A 17,741-nucleotide genomic window follows, 5' to 3' on the forward strand; every position below is an offset into this window, starting at 1 on the left:
CAAAATGGGGTTAAAGAGCATTAAACAAATAATGTATTTAAAGTACACACAGAGACAGTTCGCTGCTGGTCCTGTGGTTAGGACTCTGCTTTCACTGCCAAGGGCCCTGGTTCCTGGTCGGGGAACTGAGATCCCACAAACCTCAAGGTGTGGTCAAAAACTTTTTAAAAAATAAAAATAATAATAATTTTTTAAAAAATGACTATAGAAAGGTTTACAGTTACGGCTGGGCCAGCTTTACAGGTGTGGTGGCTTCCCAGGTGGTGCTAGTGGTAAAGAACCTGCCTGCCAATGTAGGAGACTGAGACATAAGTTCGATCCTTGGGTTGGGAAGATACCCTGGAGAAGGGCGTGCAACTCACTCCAGTATTCTTGTCTGGAGAATCCCATGATCAGAAAGCCTGGCAGGCTACAGTCCACAGGGTCGCCAAGAGTCAGATACGACTGAAGCGATGTAGCATGCACTCACTGTAAGGTATAGTTCGGGCTGAGGCAGAAAAGGAGAGACGACCTCAGCGGAGGTAGGTTATCTTTATTCAGGCAAGGAGGGGTGACAGTTGGCCTAACGACCAGGCTGAGCGTGAGAGGGATCAGGGAGGCTTCATATTTAAAGGGAGGTTTGTGGAAGCAATAAGGGAAACATTTAGTCAGGCAGGATGTTTTGCGTAATCTTTAGTTGAGATGCCATTTGTAGTTGAACAGGGGCTAGGAGGTTTAGGGCAGGGGGTGATGAGTCCCAGGTAGATGCAACTGGCCCGGAGCGTTAGGGCAGGACTTAAAGTTCGGTTTTGTTTCCCCTGAAGTTAGATGATTCAGCAAGGGCCTTTGAGACCGTTGTTTTCTTTTCTAGGCCCAAGGACTCCTTCATTCCAGACCCTGAAATCATGAAAAATGGGAAAAAGGACGCCGTATCTCTCTGCTACTTCCTGCTGGATAGGGGCGACAGTTCTGTGTCTGGAACGGAGGATTGTCCTAGGGCCCAGGGTCTCCTTTTCCTGAGATCAGGGTGAGGCTCTGGAGAAGAATGGTCTTGACCTGGTCTCAAGAGATGGTCTGAATCTGTTCTTGGAGAAACCTTTGAAAGAAAGTGAAGAGACAGGGTCCAAATAAGAGGAATAAAATAAGTACCAATGGTCCCGTGAAAGGGAGCAACCAAAGGGGACCAGCTGGAATAGGTTTGGGGGTGTGTAAAGGTTTTGTAACTCTTTTCTGTAGCATTCAATTCTGTCTCTAAGTTCTTTGAATCTGCCCTGGACTATTCCCGTTTCATTAACAAAATAGCAGCAGTCCTCTCTTAGGAAAAGGCAGGTCCCTCCCTTTTCCACAGTGAGAAGGTCCAGGGCTGGCCTGTTTTGTAGGGCCACAGAAGCTAATGAGTTAATTTGTGTTTGGACCCAAACGAAGGACTCCACTACCTGCTCCATATCCTCATTAAGTTCTTGGGACAGCTTGTAGTGGAAATGGGCAGAGGTCGAGATGCCTCCAATCCCAGTGCCTAGGGCTGCTGCTTTGCCGGTCCCAATCAGGAGTGGGGCTATGACAGCTCAGTTTTTTTTTTCCTGTGGGAAAGTTCCCCTTGTGGGTAGACTATTTGTTCTATCTCTTCTTCTTTGAGAAATGTTAGACCCGGAGTCAGGAAGACCAAGATGCAAGGTCCAGGGAGGTCAAGGGGGAGACATGAATATGCATAAGTCCCACAGAGAATGAGTCTCACAGAGAATTGCACCAGGTTGGTGCAATTATTTGTGCTGTTCCAGAAAACCCAAGTGGAACAAAAGGAGGGAGCGGAGTTTGTAAGACCAGTGTAGTTGGGATTAGAGTAGTTGATACAGGTTAGATTTGAAGAGCCTGAGAGAAGGACATTGTCAGAGACTGGCCCGATGAGTGATGTAGTTTTTTGTTGGGGAGGGGAGGTATAGTTGCCCTGTGGCAACCAGGTTGAGGGTAAGGGAATTGCTATGTGTGGTGAGGGAGACAGTGACATGCGTATCCAACACTGGGGTATGTGTTGTGTGTACTGGAAGAATTGGAAAGAAGAGTTGAGAAGGCGGGTAAGGCGTTGGTTGTCAGAAGGAGGTTTTAGGAGAGGCCGTAATTGGGAAAGGAAGTCTAGGCGTTTATAAGGCTCAGGGTCACCGATAACTGGGAAACTATGTTCTTTATGATTTGTTCTTGTTTCTTTGCCCGATATTGATCTGGTACCCCCCGCTGTCTGGGTACCCTCCCCCCACCCCCTCGCCCCGAGTGGGTAACAGGATAGAGACATATGTTTCTTCCATTTGGCTTATGGCGGGTGCTCTCGAAACTCCTTCTCTTCTGTACTTTAACAGTGAATAGGGATTTGGACTCCCCCCGCCGAGGTTCATGGTGCATGGTCTTGGAGCTGTATTATAACATGAGGAATGAACATAGGAATAAATGTCTGAGCAGGGGGGGACTAGTCAGAAGGCAGAGGAGTGCAGCAAGGATAAGGAACAGCGGAGTCATGGGGCTGTTAGTTAGGCAGTGTGGGGGAAATAGCACCCCAGGAGTAGAACACAGCTAACAACGTAGGCGATACCGACGAAGAGACAAAGGATAGGGGACCAGTCCTGAGGGGGACAGTTACGAGGTCTATAGCAAGGACTAAGATTAAAAGTGCAGTTATAGTGAGAGAGATGGGGAAAGGCCAGTCAGGGTGAGGGGCAGAAGGCCCCAAGTTGGTGGTTGCTTAATCTGAAGAGGAACAGTGTTCATTAGGATGTAGAATGATGTAGAGAATGAGAGTAAAGAAATCAAATTCGTCTGGACTTAGGTTGTAGAAGGTCCCCTGGAGCCACGGATGAGACATCGACATGGTCAGATCTTCGTAGGAGGTTCCATTCGGGGCGCTGATCCAGAGGTCTTGTAGTAGTTGGGTCGGGAACAGTTGTAGGTTGAGGAGTGTCCAGGTCATTCAGTGTCCTCTCGGATGGTTGACAGGGGTTGTCACCAGGTGATTTCTAAGGAGGTGGGCCCTGTGAGGGAGACCTGATAGGTGTCAGTTAAGGAGGGCAGCTCAGGATTGGAGGTGACCTGTTTTAGGCAAGAGAGGGGTACCTAGGAGGTGACCTTCTCGAGTTTAGCTGCCATTGGGGTAAGAAGGATGATTTTGAATGGTCCCAGACACTTTGGAGTTAGGTCACCCTGGGGATTATCAGACAGGTAGACCATGTCCCCAGTTTGTACAAGGGGGCTTGGGGGTCAGGGGCGGGCAAGTTGTGGTTGATGTATTTCCAGAGGGCATTATGGAGTTCCGCCAGCAGAGGGGAATGTAGGAGGCTTGGTATGGGAGGAGCTTCAGGGGGGAGTCCAGGAGGGAGCATGGGCCTTCCATACATCACCCCCAAAGGGGCTCAGCCCCAGGGGCTTTCTGGGCAAAGCAGCGCTTTGAGGAGAACAATCGGCAAAAGTTTAGTCCAACCCAGATGTACCTGGAGGGATAGTTGTGGTAAGAGTTTCTTTGATTATTCTATTCATCCTTTCTACCTTTCCTGAGGACTGAGGACGATATGGAATGTGAAATTTCCAGGGCATCTGTAAGAATTGGAAAAGTTGTTGGGGGACCTTGGACGTAAATTCTGGGCCATTATCAGACTGTAGGGATGAAGGCAGGCCAAACCTGGAGATAATTTCTGTGAGGAGGATTTGGGCCACAGTGTAGGCTCTCTTGTTTGGGGTGGGAAATGCTTCTACACATCCCGAAAATGTGTCCACAAGGACCAGGAGATATCTGACTCTCTGAACTGGGGGCATATGAGTAAAGTCTATCTGCCAATCCTGTGCTGGGAGGCTGTCTCGTATTTGATGGGTTGGAAAGGATGTAGGTTTAAGGTTGGAATTGGGATTAGTACGTTGACATGTCTGATAGGAGCGGGTAAGGTTATCTAAATATTGTTGGTCAGAAGTCGATATGGGGAAGTAGTTACGGAGGAACTGTTGGAGTGTCTTGGATGAGGGATGAAAGAGTGAGTGTAGGTAAGAGAGGATTTCTCTGGTGGTGGGAGAGTCGGATGGAGTTAGGGCTAAGATGACAGGGGACTGGAGAGAGGGATGGGACAGGGCTATCTCCTTTGCCTTCTGGTCTGTGGCATTGTTGTAGGCTGATATGAGACTTTTGATGTCCTCTACTGTGGAGGATGGCGGCTTTGTTTGGTAAGAGTGCTGCCTCTAGATATTTGTGGATCAGGTCTGAATTAATAATGGGGGATCCCTTTTTGGTTAGGAAACCTCTCTCTCTCTCTCCATATTAGGAGATTTGAGTGAAATATGTTATAGGCATATTTGGAGTCTGTGTGGATGTTAACCCTTAGATTTTAAGCCAGAGTCAAAGCTCTGGTGAGAGCTATCAGTTCTGCCTGTTGGGAGGTGGTGTGAGGTGGCAGAGGTGAAGCTTCAATTGTCTGGGTCCTGTGAGTGTGATGAAGGTCCCCCTGGATGATGGCATATCCTGCCATGAAGGGTGAGGATTTTTGATAGCTGGCATCAATGAACCTGTGGGGTGTCTGGGTTTAGGATGGGCTGATCTGTTAAACGTTGGGAGGAGTTTTGGGTAAGATCTACTGTTAGGCTGCAGCTATGTAGGAGGGGGTCTGTTGTAGAGGATGTGGGTAACAAGCTGGCGGGGTTAAGGGGAGAGTGAGAGCTGAGGGAGGAGGAGAAAGGCATGTAGGACTTGTACCCTGGAAGGGGGAAGGGAGAGGAAAGCCTGATGTGACAGTAAGTCTTGGAAGGTGTGTGGAGAACAGACTGTTAAAGGGGCATGCCTAGAGAATTTATTTGCTTTGGGTACGAGGGCTGTGATAGCAGCCATGGCCTGTATACAGGGAGGCCACCCCTTTGTCACCATGTTAAGCTGTTTTGATAGCTAGGCTATGGGAGCCCAGGTGTCTCCAGCCCGCTGGCATAGAAGTCCCAGGGCCTGTCCTTGGTTGGAATGGGCAAAGAGAAAGAATGGTCTGGTGTGATCTGGCAGGTGGAGAGTTGGCACTTGGAGGAGTTTCTGGGTGAAGTGGCAAATATGATTTATTGGCCAGTGAGGAGGGGTTAAAGAGGGGCTCATCCAGACATCCTTTAGTTGCCTCATAGAGTGGCTTTGCAATGAGGAAGAAGTTAGGGATCCAGATACGGAAAAAGTTTAGAAGGCCAAGGATAGACAGGAGTTCCCTTTTTGTTTTTGGAAGTGGACAGTTAATTAAGGCCTGGATTCTATCTGGGGGAATAGTTCTTTATTAGTGAGATACGGAGAGCCCCAGGTAGGTGACATTTGTCTGTACTACTTGGGACTTGTATCAGGACACCCAATAACCCCAGGATCCCAGGGCCCCAAGGAGTTTGGCAGTATGTTGGAGGCAGAGTTTTCGGGTTGGGCTACAAAGGATAAGGTCATCCACGTATTGGAGGAGATGACTCGGAGCTAAGTCAAGTGTCTATAGGTCCTTTTGTAAAGCCTGTCCAAAACAGTGGGGGCTGTCTCTGAACCCCTGCGGGAGAACTGTCCATATTAGTTGTTGGGAAACATGAGTCTCGGGGTCTTGCCAGGTGAAGGCGAAAAGGGGTTGGGAGAAGGGGTGGAGGGGGATGGTGAAAAAGGCGACTTTGAGATCTAATACCGTGAAGTGGGTTGTAGTCAGGGGTATGGCAGACAGAAGAGTGTAAGGGTTAGGGACTACTGGGAATGCTGGTGTGATGGCCTCATTGATTTTTCAAAGATCTTGGACCAGTCTCCAAGAGTTTGGTCCCTTCCTTACTGCCAGAATAGGGGTGTTGTGTGGTGAATGGGTAGGAATTAAGATGGAGGCTTGAAGAAGACGGTCTATGATAGGCTTAAGTCCCTTGTGGGCCTCCAGGGTGAGAGAGTACTGTTGCTGGGTGATTATAGTTGAGGGGTCTTTTAGGGTAATGTGGACTGGGGGATGACGTTTGGCTATGGTTGGGTGATCAGTGTTCCAGACTTGGGGGGTCTAAGGCGGGTAGATCCAAGGGAAGGTCAGGGGTGAGGTATAGAGATGGTCCAGGTGCCATCTGCATGCAAAATATAGAGACTGTATCGAGGCGAGGTATGGTAATAAAGGCCCCCAATTTGGATAACACATCTCTCCCTAGGAGTGCCATCGGGCACTGAGGCATTATGAGGAATGAGTGTATGAGTGTTGATTTTCCAAATTGACGGACTAATGGAGGGCAGATTTTTGGCCTTAAGGGAACTCCAGAGACCCCCTTGATTGTAACTTCTGAGTCTTGAGTTGGGCCAGAGTAGGAAGTTAAGAGAGAAAGCAGCTCCAGTGTCTACTATAAAAGAGGTCTTTTTCCCAGCCACTACCCCGCCTACCCTAAGTTCCAAGCTCGTCCAGGACACAGGCCGTGGGGCTGGAACCCAGGCCCTGTCACTGGAACAACTCTCTTAGGGATAGGCTGGGGTTCTGGGGAGAAGTGGAGATCTCCCCAGGGGTGCCAGGGCATTCCTGTGGACATTCCATTCTCCAGGTCTGGGAGGTGGGGACCTCCCCAGGGATGCCCTGGCACCCCTGGGGACAGTCCATCTTCCAGTGTCCCCACTGACCACAGGTTGGGCTTGCTTTTGTGGGGGGCCATGGGTTTGGGCATGCCTTTGCCCAATGTCCTGACTGGTTGCATTGGAAGCAGGGTCTGGGGGGGGGGGGGGGCGGTCTTAAGCCCTGGTCTGGGATGACTTGGGCCGGGCTGATCTCTTCCCTTAATTGCTGCTGCCAAAAAGGCATATTTAGCTTTTCTCTCACGGTCTTTTTCTCTCTTAGCCTCCTCTTCTCTATTATTGAACACTTTGAAGGCTACTTCTAGAAGTCTCTTTGGAAGGTTTCAGGGCCCTTCTCTAGTTATTGACATGGATATGAGTATTTTTTGCATTCCTTCTAGAAGGCAGGTAATCATATGATTGAGTCTCCTAATACCTGGGTCACCGGGTTGGTACGTCCAGTGGGGATCTAACTGAGTCACTGCCTCATCAGCAACTGGGCAATTCCAATCTTGGTTATGTAAGTGATCAACATGTGCTTTCGCCACTTGCCAGATACGGTCTTTTTCATCTGGGGTGAGATTGTTTTGGTGATTTATAATATAGTGATTTATATTATATTTAGGATATAGTATACATCACTCCATGTGAGGTTATAGGCCTAGGAGAGTCTCAGGAATTCTTTTCTGTATCTGGTAGGATTTTCAGAAAATGATCCTAACTTTACTTCTGTCTGGCTCATGTCTGACAATGAAAATGGCATGTGGACTTGGGTGCGGCCCTCTGGTCCTGCCAACTCTCTCAGGGGGAACATGTGTGTGGCAGGGGGGAAAGGAAGAGGGGAGGGGGAGTTGGGGAGATGGGGTAGTGGGGTTGAGGGAGAGTCAGGAGAGGTTTCAGAGTCAGTAGGTGAGTTGAATGAGGGGGAAGGAGAGGGTTGGTGGTGTGGCAGGTAGGCAGGGGGCTCATCTGCGGGGGGTCGAACTCTGGGGGTGCAGAAGGTCACGGTTGGGGTTAGTTGAAGAAGAATACCCCTTTTGCTTGGGTGGCAAGGTGCATAGAAGGACCTCATGGGTGGAGCAGGCCTGGCATAGGGAAGGCCTGCTCCGAAGGCCCCAAAAGGCTTGGGCATATAGGACCTCTGACCACTTGCCCATTCCGTTTAAGGATGTCAGCAAGATTTTGAAGAATGTTAAAGTCAAATGTGCCAAATTCAGGCCAGCGGTCTTGATTGTCCGATTGGTATTGAGGCCAGATCTGAATACAGAGTTGTTTTTAAACGGTTAGCTTTGAGTTCAGTGAGTAAGAGTGGTTTGAAATTTTTGAGATCACAGGCCAGAGGGGAATCTTTTGGGACAGATTGGCCAGACCCCATAATTGAAAGGCAAGTAGAGGCTCTTATTGGAAGTTCGAGTCGTCACCTGTACTCATAATAGGAGTTATAAGAAGAGAGCTCCATGTCGAGGTGGAGCATCCCCCACCATCATTTACAGAGTGGCCTTAGGCCGGGGGTCCCCAGGACCCGGAGAGGACTGGGTTCTAGGGTGCCCCCAAAACACCGTCAGGATCTTACCTTAATCTCAGGGCTGGCTTGAGTGGAGTGTTGCATGTAGAGCAGTCGAATGGCAAGATTTCCCTGTTCCAGAAGTCGTCAGAGAGAGAGAAAAACGGGATAGAGCCGGAGGCCTGGGGGTACGTAAAGCACCAGTAAATCCTTTGCACAAGGCTTGCACTGCTCATGAAGGCACTAGGCGTCCCCAAGGGGAACTTATGAGCCCTGGCAGAAAAGTGAGTTCTGCAGGCGTTCACGTTCCCAGATTCTGGGAAAAGGGAAAACAATGAGAGGGAGAGAGAGGAGAGAGAGAAGAGAGAGAGAGACGAGTGCTTCGCCCTCTTCTGGGTTTCAGCACCAAGAATGTAAGGTATAGTTCGGGCTGAGGCAGAAGAAAAGGAGAGAAGACCTCAACAAAAGTAGGTTACCTTTTATTCAGGCAAGGAGGGGCGACAGTCAGCCTAACGACCAGGCTGAGTGCGAGAGGGATCAGGAAGGCTTCATATTTAAAGGGAGGTTTGTAGAAGCAATAAGGGAAACATTAGTCAGGCAGGACGTTTTGGGTAATCTTTGGTAGTTGAACAGGGGGTGGGACAGGGAGTGGGAGGTTTTGGGCAGGGGGTGATAAGTCCCAGGTAGATGTAACCAGCCTGGAGCATCAGGGTGGGACTTGAAGTTTGGTTTTGTTTCCCCCGAAGTTAGATGATTCAGCAAGGGCCTTTGAGACCGTAGTTTTCTTTTCTAGGCTCAAGGACTCCTTCATCTCCAGTATTCTTGTCTGGAGAATCCCATGATTGGGGAGCCTGGCAGGCTATGGTCCAAAGGGTTGCCAAGGGTCAGACACAACTGAAGCGATGTAGCATGCACACACAACGTATGCAGTCCATCATACAAAGAACCAGGGTCAAAGCGTCCTGCACTTGGCTGAATATTCTGCTTTTGCTGTCTGGCAACTGTTAACAATTTGTTGAGGAAGAGTTCATGTTTCTATTTTGTACTGGGTCTGCAATTTATGTAGTTGATCTTGCTACCAGGTGTTGACTTAAAAAATAGTCACAACCTGAAAGTTGAGACCTGAAGGAGATCAGTTCTGGGTGTTCATTGGAAGGACTGATGTTGAAGCTGAAACTCCAGTACTTTGGCCACCTCATGCAAAGAGTTGACTCATTGGAAAAGACCCTAATGCTGGGAAGGATTGGGGGCAGGAGGAGAAGGGGACAACAGAGGATGAGATGGCTGGATGGCATCACTGACTCGATGGACATGGGTTTGGGTAGACTCCAGGAGCTGGTGATGGACAGGGAGGTCTGATGTGCTGCGATTCAGGGGGTCGCAAAGAGTCAGACATGACTGAGCGACTGAACTGAAACTGAACTGAAAAGTTGAGAGCTATGTTTTATTTGGTGGAATTATTTAGGACTTCAAGCCTGGGAAATAGCATCTCAAGTGACCCGGAGAGAACTGCTTCGAGGAGGTAGGGGGAGGAGTCAAGTTACATAGAAGTTTGCAACAAAGGGCAGGTAGTCTGAACATCAAAAGTATTTTCGTGAATTAAAGAAAACCAGATATCTCAAGTTAAGGAATTTAGCGCTTTTCCACGCATGGGAAGATGCAAGAGTCTGGGCTCACTGAAATCATTCCTTTCGTATTGGTATTGCTGTTCAGTTGCTAAGTCATATCTGACTCTTTGTGACCCCATGGACTGCAGCACACCAGGCTTCCCTCTCCTTCACCATCTCCTGGAGCTTGCTCAAATTCATGTCCATTGAGTCGATGTGTATCTCAGCTATGGCACCAGTATCCTGCATGATTCTTCAGTGCTCACCATAGAACGTGGCAGCAACCTAATGGCTTCAGGATGGCAGGTATTGTTCTCCTTCCTTGTTGTCCTAGAGGGCTGGAATCGCTGATGACTGTGACATCCTTGCTTATTGAAACGGCAGGAAACACCCCATTTCTCAGTCCTAAGTCTGCAAATTATGTAGCTGGTTCTGCTATGAGGGCAAGATGTTATCCTCTCAACCTGACCCCCTGGTCCAGGAATCTCAGAACCTCCTTGAGAAATTTCAATTATTAGGAAACAGCTATTCTACACCCTGGGGGAGACAGAGGTGGTGCCATGGTTCCTGGGCAGGACTGAGGCTGTAATGAGAAAGTTTGAACCCCCTTCTACAACAGTCATATCCCGGCCACTTAGCCTAGAAGAGCTCTTTGAGTAAGGGGCCTAGAAGCGCTAGGCTTGACTGGCTCACTCAGTAGCTGAAGACCACGCTTTGAGTCCTCCATGGGCTGATTCCTTAGGGAAACTGAGCACAACATGGAATTTAGGATTGATACAGGCTACATAAATTAGATGAAATCATCCAAAGTTTCCTTACCAAAAAAAGGAAAAGGAAAAGCAAATTGTTCTAATCTTTTAAAATCCTTTTAAGCATATATTAATTCCATCACTAGGCTTCCCTGATGGCTCAGTGGTAAAGAATCTTCCTGCCAATGCAGGAGACACGGGTTCAATTCCTGATCAGGAAAATCCCACATGCTGTGGAGCAACGAAGCCACAACTACTGAAGCCCTTGTGCCTGTGCTCCATGACAAGAGAAGCCACCTCCATGAGCCCATTCACCGCAATAAAGAGTAGCTCATGCTTGCTGAAACTACCGAAAGCCCACTCACAGCAATGAAGACCCAGCACAGCCAAAACCAAATAAATAAATTAAAAAAAAAGGAAAACACTATATAATGTAAATTCCATGATCAGAAGGCAAAAGCCAAGAAAGCAACAAAAAATAGATGTTTTTATCAATAAAACTATTGCTGAGGTTGCCTCCACAGAACAGGTTTACAATTTCCATTTGATATAAAATGTTACCTTCCTCATGGCCATCACAGAAAGTTTATTTCCTTTTGGAGGTAAGTGAAATGAAGCATTCATTTAGCAAATCAAGCAATTTGTTGGGTAAGAAGTGATTCCATGTGAACTCTGTGACAATTGAAACACGCTATACAAAATTACCAAGGGTTGCAATTGTGTTCCAACATTTTGCTTTCCCACATTGGCAATTAAGCCACACACACAGCCTCCCAAAGAGTCACTTGAGTAGTTACTGTGAGGGCTTGTGAAACAAGTTGAGTGGGGAGCAGAAAATGCCATCCCCAAATGTTCTACTTTAGCAAGTGGATTGCTTTGAGTTGAAGGCAATTAAAAGAACTGATGCTTTTGAACTGAGGTGTTGGGGAAGAAGACACTTGAGAGTCCCTTGGACTGCAAGGAGATCAAACCAGTCCATCCTAAAGGAGATCAGTCCTGGGTGTTCATTGGAAGGACTGATGCTGAGGCCGAAACTCCAATACTTTGGCCACCTGATGAGAAGAACTGACTCATTAGAAAAGACCTTGATGCTGGGAAAGACTGAAGGCAGGAGAAGAAGGAGACAACAGAGGATGAGATGGTTGGATGACATCACTGACTCAACGGACATGAGTTTGAGCAAGCTCTAGGAGTTGGTGATGGACAGGGAAGCATGGCGTGCTGCAGTCCATGAGGATGCAAAGAGTCGGACATGACTGAGCAACTGAACTGAACTGAAGACTCAGCAGATTCAGGAAAAGCTTTCTATCTCTCTTTTAACTGCTTAAGAGAATTTAGATAGGGAGCCTATACCAAAAAGAGAGCTATTCCCAGAGATACTTTTATATATCAGAAATACTTATTTGTGTGCCATACAAGCATGTGTGTAACAAACATTTGCTCTTCTCATCTTATTGCGAACTGTCTTCTGCCTCTTTGAAGTCCCCAACCACTACCCTCTTTAGCTCAGGATTGTATGTGCTGTGCTGTGCTTAGTCGCTCAGCTGAGTCCAACTGTGTGCGACCCCATGGACTGTAATCCGACAGGCTCCTCTGTCCAGGGGGATTCTCCAGGCAAGAATACTGGAGTCGGTTGCCATGCTCTCCTCCATGGGATCTTTCCAACTCAGGGATCAAACCCAGATCTCCCGCATTGCAGGCAGATTCTTTACTGTCTGAGCCACGAGGGAAGCCCAAGAATGCTGGAGTGGGAAGCCTATCCCTTCTCCACCTGGAGACCCAGGAATCGAAACTAGGGTCTCCTGCATTGCAGGGAGAGTCTTTACCAGCTGAGATACCAGGAAAGCCCTAGGATGGTGTATAAACGTCACTTGCCTGACTGCCTTTGAGTCTATCTTTGTGGGACTGCTGTACATACTTATGTGATTAAATTTGTTTTTCTCCTATTAATCTGTTTTATGTCAATGTAAATATTAGACCAGCTGATGAACCTAGAAGGGAAGAAGGGAAAATTTTTCCTCCAAAACAAACTTATTCAAGCTCCAGTGAGGCCTCACTGGGCATTCTAACTCAGAAACTTACCTCAAGAACTGGAATTCACAAGGAGTTCTCAGTTTTGGAAAGATGATACATTGTTTAGGTCACTTTAAACTGTACCATGAAATGTAGAAATTTAACAAATGGGCCAATCTCAATCTTATTGTGGCAACCATTTCACAAATTTATATAAATGTATCAAATCATCCTGTTGTACACCTTAAACTTGACACAATGTTATATGGGTGGCACAGCTGTAAAGAATCCACCTGCCAAGGCAGGAGACTCGGGGTTCCACCCCTGGTTCAGGAAGATCCCCTGGGGAAGGAAATGGCAACACTCCAGTATTCTTGCCTGGGAAATGCAATGGACAGAGGAGCCTGGTGGGCTACAATCCATGGGGTTGAAGAGTTGGACATGACTAAACAACAACAACAAAAACCCTTTCTAGCAAAAAAATAGCTTAAACAATAAAGAAAAATTGTGATTTCACATAAGATGTGATCACAAGGTAGAACGGTTAGAGGATTAGCTGTGTAGATCACAAGGACCCTGTGCTAGTTTCCTAGGGTGGCCACATCAAAGTCACACACATAGCGTGGCTTACAACAATAGAATTTTATTGTCTCACAGTTCTGGAGGCCTAAAAAAGAAAAATAGCATCTAAAGGAAGATTATGGGGAGTCAGCACGTCGGCACACAGCAGAAATTGGCAGAGAATCTGACCCCCTGCCTTAATGATGAACTGAGATTATTTCCCCTATTCCCCTTTCAAAAACTTTCATGGCCTAGCAGAATCTTCAGAGTTGGTTCTGAAACACATGTCTGCCTTCTCCTCAGGTTGCCAGTCTCCTGAATAAAGGAACCTTTCCCTTTCCAACGAAGTTTAGTCTCTTGAGTATTGGCTTTTTTTTTTCCGGCTGTACTGGGTCTACGTTGCTGTGCACAGAGGCTACTCCTTGTTCCAGTGGGCAGGCTTCTCATTATGGTGGCTTCTCTTTTTGCGGAGCATAGGCTCTCAGCGTGCGGGCTGCAATAGCTGCAGCACATAGGCTAAATAGTTGCGGCTCTAGGGCCTACGATGCATATTCTTCGGTGGCTGGGGTGCACAGGCTTTGTTGCTCTGCTGCATGTGGGATCCTCCCAGACGAATGTTCGAACCCATGTCCTCTGTATTGGCAGCCGGATTCCTATCCACTGTGCCACCAGGCAAGTCCGAGTATTGGCTTTTGAGCAGTGAGCAGTCAAACTTGAGTTTGGAAACAGCTTCACATGTACACAGTTATCTATAGGCAAGTCCGGGTTCTGCCGCTTGCTATTGGAATACCTCTCTTCGCCTCCATTTTGCCTCTCATGGAGTTGTTATGAAGCGCAAGTGAAATCATATGTATAAATAAATATGTGTGTAAGATAATTGTTATTACAGCTAGACATCCTTTACTTTCTCCACACATAATGTTGCCAGCTAGCAATTGATTCTCAAGTGTTGGGATGAGAATGGTTTTTAAGATATACTGTTTGATTCCAACTAAATGACATTCTGGAGAAGGCAAAACTATGGAGACAGTAAAAGATCAGCGGTTGCCAGGGTTTGGGAGTGGGGGATAAAGAGGTAGAGCACAGAGGTTCTTTAGGAATAAGAAACTACTCTGTTACCATAATAGTGGATACATGTCATTATACATTTGTCCAAACCCATAGAATGTATAAAACAATTGTGAGCCACAGTGCAAACAATGGACTTATGGCGATTATGATGTGTCAGTGTAGGTTCAGCCATTATAACAAACGTACCATTCTGGTGAGAAATATTGATAATAGATAGGCTGTGCATATATGGGGTCAATGAGTATACAGGAATACCTGTACCTTCCTTTTTATTTTGCTGTGAACCTACAACTTTCTTAAAAAAAAAAAAAAAAGTCTTTTTTAAAGACAGAGAAAGTGGAAAAAAATAAATGGGCCAATTAATTATCTTGAGGGACGTCCCTGGTGGTCCAGTGGTTAAGAGTACACCTGTAAAAAAAAAAAAAAGAGTCTGCCTACAGTGCAGGGAACACGGGTTCGATCCCTGGTCAGGGAACTAAGATCCCACATACCGAGGAGTAACTAAGCCTGCATGCCACAACTAGAGAGTCTGAGCACAACGGCGATGAAGAGCCTGTGCACCACAATGAAAGATGTCAAGTTTGGCACTAAGATCCGATGCAGCCAAATACATTTTTAAAAATATTAAAAATAAATAAATACTTTGGCTACATCAATTCACTCAATTAACGATATATATCCAGACCCTGGCTGGGCTCTGGATAACATGGGAAGCACAATTACTTTACAAATGCATAATGGAATAGTAGAGAGTCATTCAAAATGATTGTGTAGTTCTGCATTTACTGATTTGAAAGATATCCGTAGTAATCTATCAAAAGGATAGGTTTTTAATAATATTATATTATGAGCCCATTAAAAATATATTTTAACGGGGGGGAAATGTCTGAAAAGTTCTGTGTCAAATCAAATGTAATAGTATAGCTACTCCCGGACATTATGGTTTGTTTTTTGTTTTTTTAAGTATTTCTTTGTATTTTTTAGTTTTCTGCAATGGATGTACATTTGCTTGCATGGACACTAAGTATGTAAATAAATGAAATAATGGTTAAAAGAAAAGGAAGACTAAAAAATTAAGTCTGATGTGCTTTAAAGCAGTCTGATTCACTTCTGATTGCAGTTTTCTCCTCTGTCCACACCTCACTGGAGCCAGCCTTTCTCTAAAGTCCAGCCTGTAAGGCACTGTAGGATTGGAAGCTAAGAGAGCCTCACTGTAACAGGGCAGGGAGCCAGGCTAGGAATGTGAGACAGCGAGAATATGAAACAGGCTGAGCTGTTTCAGGGCACTTTTAAAATATGAAAAAGAAAAAAAAAGACTTCTTCCACTCCAAAAATAATTCAGGAAGTCAAGTCTTGGGAGGAAGCTTCAGTCTTCAACAGTGAAATCTGGGAAAGGTATGGGAAGTACACAACTTGAAAGATGTGCTGCAAAGATTTCTTTTGCCGTACAACATTCAGCAGGTTATGGTTGTTTCTGAGGTTTTTTTGTAGATTAGATGGCCCGAAAAATATATCTCCTTGGGTATATTCACTTCCCAACAGTTGTAGGACACGGCACCCAGATCTGTCTTTGTCACCGCCTAAGCATTCAAAGCAGACTCAACATTAGTCTTCCTAGCCTGTGAAATGAAAAAACAGACATTGCAGGGAAGTGTGTGCTCTGGGGGCACAGAGGGCTTTTCTTCCACCGCTTTGCAGTTTGGACAGTTGCCATCCATTTGGGTTCCTCTCAAACAGCCTTTTTTCCAGACCCCAGAACAAATTGTAGCCAGAAACTGTTCTTTGTCGGAAGGCAATTGCAGCCCAGACTTCGCCAGGATCTTGCCCTCTTCTCTCAGGGAATAAGTTCTCTTTATGTGTCGGGATCCTGGTTCTCTTGTTTACTTGGGGATTGGACATAGCCCCTGGTTCTTTCCAGAAAACCCCCACTGTCCCAGGGTTTCTGTTTTGTCTTCAACATTGTCCAGCTTCTATCTGCTCTCTGGATACCACATCTTCCTAGTGTCAGTGACTGACATGTTTTGTCTTCCCTCTTCCCTCTTCTTCCTCTTTAGACACCTCAGTTTAGGGAAACAAAATAAATAGACCTCTGTCACCATTGTTGCGCATGTGTGCTAAGTTGCTTCAGTTGTATCTGACTCTGTGTGACCCTATGGACTGTAGGCCCCACCAGGCTCCTCTGTCCATGGGTACCAGCCCATGGTCTGGAGGTTGGGGATACCTGCCTTACTCAAACCATCGCAACAATTCCATTGACTACAAAGAGGGTAATGCAACTATTTTATTAATATATCTTGAGTGTGGTGGTTGTACAAACTGTACAATACTGTACATGGATTCCAAAATTCAAAGAACTATCTATGAAAAAGGCTGTTATTGTACATAAATTATACCTCGATTGAGAACACCAACAAAAACTGGTTTAAGTAACATGAAAATTGTGTAAGATACAAAGCTAAAGCAGGAGAGGAAATGGCTGCTTCTATAGCTTAGGTGGATATATGAATAAGGAGGCTATCAGGAGAATTTAAAACTGTGTTTTGCTGGAGAAGGAGATAATTTTCCCTTTAAAACATTTATTTGATATTAATGCTATGGATTTTGGGAGCTATAAATATGTTTAAATAAATATGTTAAAACTTAAAGATGGGTGTTTATAAAATGTATGGAACTGAACACTTAAAGTTAGTTCGTTTTATGCACTTTATATTAAATATTAACTACGAAAGTTTTTAAAATAATTTATTTTTTGGCCATGCTGGGTCTTCGTTGCTGCACAGGCTTTTCTTGAGTTGCAGCAGGCTTGGGTTTCCTTGGTGGCTCAGACAGTAGAGAATCCCTGCAATGTGGGAGACCTTGCTTCAATCCCTGGGTTGGAAAGATCCCCTGGAGAAGGGCATGGCAACCCACTCCAGTATTCTTGCCTGGAGAATCGCCATGGACAAAGGAGCCTGGAGGGCTACAGTCCATGGGGTCGAAAGGAGTTGGACACGACTGAGTGACTAAGCACAGCACTCTTCAGTTGCAGTGCAGGAATTTCTCATCACAGTGGCTTCTCTTGTTTCAGAGCACAGGCTCTAGGGCACTCAGGCCTGAGTAGTTGGGACTCAACAGCTACGGTTCCCAGGCTCTAGAGCACAGGCTCATTAGTTGCGGAGGACCGGCTCTGCAGCTCTGTGGCATGTAACATCCTCCCAAACCAGGGATCGAACCTGTGTCTCCTGCACTAGTAGACAGATTCTTTACTACTGAGCCACCAGGGAAGCCCTACAACGCTTTCAAAGAAGGCTTAAAGAAAAGTTGTGGGTGGTCATCACAAGAAGCTACAACCAAATGAAAATTCATCCACTTAAAATTTATGCAATCTAACGTATAGTACACCTTAATAAAGGAATACAGAAATTGAAATCTGGCTCTGTCTGTTGTAGACCACTGGTCAAAAGCCTCCAGCGATGACTCGCACCCAGAACAGGCCTCCTGGGGCGTAGCCCACCTCCACAGTACCTGCTGTCCCTGGGCCTGCGGCCGGGGCTCCCGCAGGGGGCGCCTGAGTCTCTTAGCGGTGGCGAGCTCGCACACAGGCCTGAGGCTCCGGGTCACCCGGGGCCTTGGAATCCAAGAGGTAAGGACGTGGGAGTCCCCTCCCCTCCCGCCCCCGCAGCAGGTCGGGGAATCGCCTCTTGGGGCCACCCAGCCACGCCAGTCCCTGCCGGCCGCGCTGACGT

The 17,741-nt window shown here is 46.6% G+C and overlaps 1 long non-coding RNA gene across 2 annotated transcripts; it reads right to left on the minus strand.

Moving 5' to 3' along the window:
* Positions 1-543: 543 nt before the first annotated feature.
* Positions 544-17,716, minus strand: LOC133045865 (uncharacterized). 2 transcript variants are annotated; one of them, XR_009690366.1, is made up of 4 exons: positions 17,521-17,716; positions 8,085-8,197; positions 2,791-2,996; positions 544-1,075 (listed from the first exon to the last, which is right to left on the minus strand). It is a non-coding gene; the product is annotated as an uncharacterized LOC133045865 (long non-coding RNA). The 2 variants fall into 2 exon arrangements; XR_009690367.1 differs by lacking the exon at positions 544-1,075 and having other exon boundaries at positions 1,694-2,996.
* Between the last annotated feature and the right edge of the window lie 25 nt (positions 17,717-17,741).

This window comes from Dama dama, chromosome 24 (assembly GCF_033118175.1).
Source record: "Dama dama isolate Ldn47 chromosome 24, ASM3311817v1, whole genome shotgun sequence".
NCBI lineage: Eukaryota > Metazoa > Chordata > Mammalia > Artiodactyla > Cervidae > Dama > Dama dama.